This window comes from Rutidosis leptorrhynchoides, chromosome 4 (genome assembly GCF_046630445.1).
Source record: "Rutidosis leptorrhynchoides isolate AG116_Rl617_1_P2 chromosome 4, CSIRO_AGI_Rlap_v1, whole genome shotgun sequence".
Classification (NCBI taxonomy): domain Eukaryota; kingdom Viridiplantae; phylum Streptophyta; class Magnoliopsida; order Asterales; family Asteraceae; genus Rutidosis; species Rutidosis leptorrhynchoides.
In genome coordinates this window covers 151,994,087-151,999,933 of record NC_092336.1, presented here as the reverse complement: position 1 = coordinate 151,999,933, position 5,847 = coordinate 151,994,087, and the positions used below count along the sequence as shown (strand labels likewise).

Genomic DNA, 5,847 nt, shown 5'->3' with positions numbered 1-5,847 from the left:
TGCACACATGTCGCCTGCTTTCTAGAAAACCTCATGACTTTTTAAACACTCATCTTCAATTATTGGTCCACTATAATATAAATTTAAATTTAAATATGTGATGGAATTGAAAGTTCCCTTAAGTAATTTAAAGTTCCCTTAAGTAATTCATCAAATCTTCTCCCATCAGGCTCTTCATCTTCTTTTTCAATCTTCTTTTCTTCATTGTCGTTTTGTTGCTTATTTGTTTTTAAAATCTATTCTATCTTCTAATAGTAAAAGAGAGTTGATGTTGAGATCATCATGTGCTTAATAGGATTGTAACATGTGTTTTAAAGGTTGTAAACTGCCAATTTAATGATGTAATATTTAATAAAATTTATTATTTTGTTATTAATACTGTAATAAAATAATACGAAGTATTTATACAATTAAAAATTAAAAATTGCTTTGGAAACGTATTGCCTTACACCAGATGAATTGGTTCACAATATTTAAGATTGTTTCACAATTGTTTCACCTTATTTCTCCCAATTAGCTTCAATTACCTTCTGACATATTTGAATTCGAAGAATCATAATACTCGGTGATAGTCTCGCTAACCTTGCTGCTGGATTTATCTCTTCCTCTTATTTTTTCTTTGTAAGTTTCTTTTTTTTTATCTCTGTGTTTTTAAAAAACTTTTCTTCACTTTTAATGTATAATGTATTATGAAAAATGTAGATTTGGAATGGATTTGAAGAACATAGATAGTGTGGTGTAGTGCACATGTGAAGATAGAAGATGATAACACCCATACTTATTTCATGCACTTTTATTTTATTAAACTGATAGTTGCTAATTGTGGATTCGGATTATAACGACACTACGACAGTTGTCAAGTTTTTTTCTTCCTACAAATTTATAGTTTTTGTCTCTCTTTTTATTCGGATTAGATTAATGCAGGTGTAACGAGTTAAAGAAAAATAGTGATTATGAAAGTGCATGAAAGGTGTTTGATGAAATGTCTTAAAGAACTGAATTTCCAAGGTACAAATTCTGTTACAAAGTTACTTCAATTTTGTTGGATAATTTAAACTAAAGTATATGTATTTTATTTCCACTGTGATTTAAACAATAGCTGAGAATGTATCATGTTAGCCTATTGTTTTGTTTGAGATGTGCATTGAAGTGACATAGATAGATTGTTAAAAACTTGATTTTATATTTCATACTAGAACTTTTTATCTTGGACTTTCAAATCAAGATGTCCAGATTCTTAGAATGACAACATGGGACAAATGAAACTTGGCTACAAATCAAACACTATTGTTATTATGATGGTTAGATATGTGTTGGGACTAAACATTCAAGCAAGTTTAAAGTTGTTAATTTGGTATAATGGTAGTCCTCAGGGCGGAACTAGAATTTTTTTCACCGGGGGCAAAAAAACATTTAAAACCGTAGCAATTTTTCGGACAAAATATGGAGGTTTTGGGGCAAAAATTGAGGTTTTTGGGCAAATGAAGGTTTTTTGGCAAAATTTGAAGGTTTTGGGGCAAAAGTTGAAGAATTTTGGGCAAAATTCAAAGGTTTTTGGGCAAAATATGTAGGTTTTGGGGCAAAATATGTTGGTTTTGGGGCAAAAAAAAAATTCACCGGGGTAAAGTCGAAAAACCTAAAATTTTATCATTGAAAAAAAAATTCACTGGGAGCGAGCCCCCTGCCCCATTATTTTCGCCAGTGGTAGTCCTACAAAATGAAATTTGTAGTCAATTATTGACCTAATTAGTTGAACTGGAGTCCATTATTAGATATTTAAAAAACAAGTGTTCATCACCTTTCTAGAAATCAAATATCAGTAGTATGTATGTAATCTGGCTTGCACAAATATATCACTACATTGAAAGCTTCGCTGACGTTTTGATAGTCTATTTTAATGTTGAGAGATTAATTTATTATTCTAAATTTATCTGTGTTATGAACTTATGATGATAATTGTGCATTTGTAGTTGTGGATGACTTAGACAATAAAAAAGTGCAAAAAAGTAATGTATTTCTTACTGGGTTAGTAAGACTGTAACTTTTGTTTTGTTCCCGGAGTCTTATTTACGATTTTGCTTCTATTTTACATATTACAATTATGGATCTACTTATATGGTTCTTGGAGTCTTATTTACGATTTTGTTCCTGGATCAGTAACTTTTGCTTTGTTTCTGGAGTCTTATATACATTTCTTTTATGTGTATGTTCTTTAATTCAAGTAAGTTTATTTAGTTTGAAATAACTTTGGCTTGATTTTTTTGCTTATGGTTAACTGTTTATTAAGTAGTAGTAAATATACGTATATCGTAGTCTGCAGTTAATGGTGAAGGAATTTATAGCTCTACAAAGGTTCATGGAAAGCATGGAACTAGGCAGCTTATTACACGAAGGTACTCATGGATTATTTTTTCTTTTTTGATTTATATGATGGTTAGTTGGTTTACAATTTTTGTCACGGTTTTTTTAACAATTTCTTTTCTTTGTTATGGCTTATAATCATATAAATAATTATAGATTGTTGATTTTCTGTTTCTAATCGCAGATTTCATAATCTTTTGATTTGGATCAGTTGCATACTTCACAACTTAACGCTATATAGTGATTATGAAAGTGCATGAGAGGTGTTCGATGAAATTTCAGAGAGATATGCTGTTGTATGGTATGAATTTGTTAAAATGTGGTCAACTTATTAGCTATCAGTAATGTTATGCATTTATAAAGTGTTGCTTATGATACGCATGAGTGTTGATGGTTAATAATGTCCAAGTATTATTTTTTGTTAGGCACAATAGTCAAGTACATCTCTGAAATTTATTTTTAAGGGTTAAAACAATAATAAAACAAGGTTTGTAGAGGTAGCACATTCCTTGAAAGAAGTTGATTGTGGTAAAATGGTTATCGTGGTATAAACAAGTGAAATGGAATGACATGATCTAAAAAAAGGCTCTAAGATGTCCCATGCCATATTTATAGTAAATAGTTGCTCATTTTTGGTGAGATCATAACATTGTCTTTTGCTTCTGTTGGCTGAAGGTTGATTCAATAACTTCTTAAGCTGATTGTAATTTAACTTTTTGATCAAAGTGATGAATGTGAAATTATAAGCATCCAAGACCAGTTGACCAGTTTCACCAAATTCAAGGTTTTGGGTCATTCTGGAAGTTATGGTTTGATCAAGAATGGTAGTTTAGGTTTGAAGATGGAAGAGATAGAAAGATCAGAAGAGAAGACCTGAAGACTTGCATATATGTTTTGTTTTATATCACTATTCCTCTTTAATGGATATATTATTATCCCTCTTTAATGGATATATTATTGATATATTCAATGGCATTATATATTTGTTATTTCTTTGATTCATGTATATATTTGTTTTTTTTACCATCTTCTAAGTTCATGTCACCATGTCTATTGCTAATATATTAAGGATTACGCAGTAACAGATGATCTTAAAAAGAATTCTTTTCACAAACCCGTGTAATCACGGGTCATTAACTAGTCTATATCTTATAAGGAAAGGGGTGTTTTTCATGTAGCACTTCTATTAGATGCCACGTGGCACTTCATTCTTCCTATTCTTCCTTTTGGGCCTATGGGTGGCTAGCCCATCTCCATTTCTTGAAGGCAGCCGCCCATGATCGACAAAACAAATCCATTATAGCAGGGGTACTATTGGAATTTTACTGGGACTTCCTTCATAAAAAGATATTCTTGGAGTTAGCTTCTTGACTTCTTGTTTACGATATGCTTCATATCAATGACAACTGATGAGTGATGACTATTTATGTATAAATTCAATTTTGCGTCATTCTTTCGGTTCAGTTGTTTTTGACTAATTGATTTCATTGTAGTTACAGAATTTACTTTTATTATTTGTTTAATTAGGTTTTGTTTTTGTTATTTGAATTGTAAACCATGGAATTCGTTGTTTGTTTGATGATGATTATGATGATTTGAATGAAAGAGATCAGGTTACTTTGGAGATTTGTGCTGAGAAAAAGGTTACTAATTATTATTATTATTATTATTCTAATTATTGCATATTTTTTATCTATATATACATATATATATAGGAATGGCTGTACAAAATGTATATTTGTGGGTTTAAAGCACATATGGCTCTACAAGTTTGTTGGCTCGGTTAGTGTTCTCTGGGCTCATTTTTTGGAGTAAATTTTTTTGAGTATTTTGCTGATCAGTTATTAAAAGCTTCTATATCTTGTTTTGCCATTTTGTTACAAATAGATGCTGGGTTAATTCGATAGAATGGAGTGGCAAGGAAGGGTTGGTTCAATACATCTTCCGAGGTTATATTTGCAGTCGTTGGATAAATTACAGGCTTACTTAATATCATCCACTCAGCTTTCAGTTTTCCCTCAAGGTAATGCTCTCCTCACTCGTTTATTGCTTGGGTTGCTTTCTTGGGCTGAGCAGATTCGTTGTCGATATGATATCTGTTGGGTTGACGTTAAACAACTTACATCCGGCAACTCAAAATTTGCATAAGCAAGATGCGTCATGTAGGATTCAATAATATTGATGAGAAAATCAACGAAATGATGTAGATGGTTATATCCATTAATTTGTGCATTGGTCTGACATATATATGACAAATAATAAGGCGCTCTTGTTTAACCATTTTCCTGACCAAATTGTATTTCTTATGATCGTAGAGAGTAACTCAATTACAGAGTAGTTACTTGATGGTTAAGTGTGGCTTGATTTAAGTATATATTTGTGAAGTACAAATAAGTGTAGATTAAAAATATCTTCTAAATGACCCCTTCAAGTTATGGAGACATTAAAAGAGGTGGCAGTTTGAGCATTCTTAGTGTATGTTTGTGTAATGCTACTACTCTGCTGTAATTGTCTCTTTTCATACTCTGGTGTACCAAAGATGTTTTACTACTTTTGATTTTTAGATTGTCTTTTTTACTTTCTAATTTTTTGTAAGACAAAATGGTGGAGAATATGTTTTTACAAAGTTATACAACATATCCACTCTATACTTTTATGTTATGGCAGTGCTAATGACTTGGAGAAACTTGAGCAAGTGAATTTTTTGTGAGACCAAAAGAATGCAAGCAGCTGGTACAAGACTTAACTGTGGAGATGTGGAGACGACTAACAGAGGAATTGATACATAGGAGTAAATCGCAATATGGGCCGTGCGTATGCAAGGCATAAGACTTACTAGTATATATATATATATATATATATATATATATATATATATATATATATATATATATATATATATATATATATATATATATATATATATATAAAGAACGTAACACATTTAATTACAAAAGAGCTTTTAGTCTAGCCATATCGATGAAACTCGTCAACTTTATAGTTGTGAGTTTGAGTCCCGCCGTGAACAAAAGGAATGTGTGTGTCTGCTATTCTAAAATAATACATCTCATTTTAATTATATTGATCAAGCATAGAATAATCGGGTCGGGTTCAGTCCATGCTTGACATCATTAAGAGGGGATTTAAGGGTCAATTGAGTTTAACTCTCCAGTCCGGAGTACCGTGAATAACCCCTTGCGAGATGATGATCTCAACAGGGGTGGTTAAACGTAGACCCACCATCGGCGGGTAGTCCGGTCATCGATGGCTCGCGCTAAGTTGTAGGATTTATGTTCGAGGAACGTTACTTGTATATCCAGAATGTCTAGTGTAATGCTATGAGTCCGGTAGCGCGGGTGAGGGAGGCGCTGTATAGACAGCGCAACTGGTCCGTACGAATATACTAAAAATAGTATGTGTGTAGCTTCCCAAAAAACCAACCCCTTGCCTTGTGATTCGAGTCCGTTATTTATAGCTACAGTGCTG

The 5,847-nt window shown here is 32.0% G+C and overlaps 2 long non-coding RNA genes across 2 annotated transcripts; both read left to right on the top strand.

Annotated features, from left to right (window-relative positions):
* The first annotated feature begins 515 nt into the window (after nt 1-515).
* LOC139845385 (uncharacterized) lies at nt 516-3,329 on the top strand. Its single transcript, XR_011758296.1, has 4 exons — nt 516-621; nt 703-1,008; nt 2,314-2,393; nt 2,546-3,329. It is a non-coding gene; the product is annotated as an uncharacterized lncRNA (long non-coding RNA).
* Nucleotides 3,330-4,021: 692 nt separating this feature from the next.
* LOC139904501 (uncharacterized) lies at nt 4,022-5,191 on the top strand. The gene is made up of 3 exons (XR_011778843.1): nt 4,022-4,143; nt 4,249-4,384; nt 5,029-5,191. It is a non-coding gene; the product is annotated as an uncharacterized lncRNA (long non-coding RNA).
* The last annotated feature ends 656 nt before the right edge of the window (nt 5,192-5,847 follow it).